The sequence below is a fragment of the Labeo rohita genome, unplaced genomic scaffold, assembly GCF_022985175.1.
Source record: "Labeo rohita strain BAU-BD-2019 unplaced genomic scaffold, IGBB_LRoh.1.0 scaffold_731, whole genome shotgun sequence".
In the NCBI taxonomy this organism is placed as follows: Eukaryota; Metazoa; Chordata; class Actinopteri; order Cypriniformes; family Cyprinidae; genus Labeo; species Labeo rohita.
In genome coordinates, this window is record NW_026129669.1 from 2,715 (window position 1) to 5,640 (window position 2,926).

Consider the following 2,926-nt stretch of genomic DNA (forward strand, 5'->3'; position numbering starts at 1 on the left):
AACTGAAGTATACTGGCCAGAGAAACATTTATCCTGACAATACTTCAGGAATGAAGTCTTGTTTACAGTTTGCTGTTTAGAATCAGAACTTTTTCAGAATTAATCTTTTGAGTCGGTTCTTTATACTGCATTGTTCAATGAATCATTGAACTGAATCACTGGAGCTCACTCTGCTAAACTGTAACGAGATATTAACATCAAAATAACAAAATGAGAGTCGGTGAGGTGGATACTTACCTATAATCAACCGAAACCTGCCACTTCATACTATCTCTTATCAGGAATGAAGAAGCTCTTATAATGTTGTGTGCAGCGTTGAATGACTACTGCAGGTAAGGACAATTTCCATCCAAAAGTAGTACCAAGAAGTAGTAGGACATTACCATGGGTTTATGACTGCAGCACTTGTGTATAGATGGCATTGATGTGACGTTATTCAACAGGTAACTCCATTTGTTTTATATTTATGGATATGGACTGCACTGGGGTTATGTTGTTAATCTTTATTATTTAATAATGTATTGTTAAAGTTGTTAAAGTGATTCATATGGTTTATGAGGAAGAAATCTGTTTTTTAAACATTTAATTGGTATATGCGATACATTGTTTTTCTTTTGTCAAAGTTGCATAATGCATACTTAATAAATGCAAAGAATTTTTTTTTTCACCATTATCCATTGACAAAACTCCAATATTTGCTGTGACAATGCTGAGGGCTGTTAAATCACAGATGGTCATTTGGGTTTATGTTTATGGTGTCTTCAGTTATCACCACAGTTGTGCATTAAAAGATCAGACATTTGTATCCAGGGGCTGTGTAATGCCTTATTGAAATACACATAAAAATGTATTGATATTAACAAGGCCAAACAATACAACAAAATCTCAAAAGGGCAAAGTAGTTTTAATACAAAAATGGGGGGAAACACAAAAATCTGAGATTTAACATATCAGTAACAATATCACTCAAAACTTTTAAGAGTTCAAATTTTTTGAACCGAGGCTGTGTATGTAATCATTGGGCCATCTTCTTTGTTGGACTCCTCCTTCACATCATCATAATCTGTTATTGAAAGCAAATCATGTCAAATGTTGTAAGTGGGTGAATATTTTAAAGGGCTAATTTTATTATTATTATTTTTTTTTAATATTACAAATATTAAAATAAAGATGTCAATATAATGAAAACAAAAGGGTTACAGTAACTTACCCAACAGGTTTCTCACATCTTCACTGACACTCGTCACATCATCATACTCCTCCTGAACTCCCTCTGATCAAGAATGACATAAAAACATGTCATATCAGTTTATAAAACACTATCTCATTTAAAGAACCCCTTTTCTCATAGGTGAACTGATTACATATCTGATACTTCTTATGTTTTGTTTTCTGGCCCTGTCTTAGTCAGCTTTCTCCAACACATTAAAATACTCATGTAAACATGCAAAGGGTGATTTAAAAAAAAAAAAAAAAAAGTAGTTCTGTGCATCTCACCTGTTACACCTTGAGAGCTCGGTCTATTAATGATGACATCATCATAATTCTCTGGTGTGTTCACTACACATGAAAATATGATTCAAAATTAAATATGAGCCAAAAAAAACCATTAAGACAGTAATTTAAAATATTATCTGTAACAATCTTGATTTTAAAGAAATATTGTTTTTTTTTTTTGATAAAGTAAAACACCTTTTTTGATATCAGAGTTCTGTCCGCTTGTCATGACATCATCATAGCTCTCAGGTGTGTCTTCTACAAATTCACACATTCATCACAGACACACACATTCATTACATTCAGAACAAATTTAAAATATCTGTCTTCAATATACTGTAATATTTTATTTTAAAAGTATATTATTTGCTGTTGTAGAATAACAGAGTGACACCTGTCTCACGATCTGGTTTCAGTCCATCAGTGATGACATCATCATAGTATCCCGGTGTGATTTCCTTCACCATCTCTTCTGCATCAACACAGAATATGTTTGGATACAAAAGCAAAAATATGTTGCTGCTGCAGATCATAAGACTGAGAATTTATTAAACATTTGGTGGTGAATCATGTGATAAATTAAAAAAGGTCACTGACCACGTAAGCCACTGCCATTGGTGACATCATCATAATATGCAGTCTTGAACTCTTCTGCTAAAAAAGGAGAACAGACTGTGAACAGCAGCTTTTCAGTAGTAACATATTTATTCACAATATGTTTGTAATGTTTATTTGTTTATTTATTTAGGTGAATTCTTTAAAAAGGATTTGAGTGGAATGTGTAATGAATATGCACTTCATCTGACCTGAGAAAAGCTCATCAGCATCTTCATACCCAGAATGCAGTTCTTCAGAGATGAGACTCCCTGTTAAAGGAGAGAAGAACAGACAGAAACATGTTTATCATTACATGACTGAATCCTCTTTTCCTTTGGATCATAAAGGAGACAACACAGCACAAATATTAATTATTCACATTTTAAAAGCATTATAGGCAGAAATCCCCTTTTGTTGGGCCTGTTAGTAAACACACATGTATCCTCACATGAACCCATTCCTCACTGCCTTCCAGAAATAGACACACATACACACACCTGCACCTACACTTATAAATATATGAACACCTCCTTATGACAATCTAAAAATACTCATATATAAACAAACATGCAGCTGCAGCTCTGTGGTTTTCTGTCATGAATTCTATGGTTTGAAGCAGGAGGTTTAACTGGACTAATAATAGATGAACATCAACTGTCTGACAGACTCTCTTATTAATAATATTAAATGAGATTGATGGCTCATGTCTCACCCCTCTGAGTGAAGTGATTGTGTCTGCGCTGAATCTCCTCATAAATGGCCTCAGTCGTCGTCCTGTGTCTCCTCTTAGAGAGAGCTGTGAGTGTAGACAGACAAACCTGCTGTCAGTTCA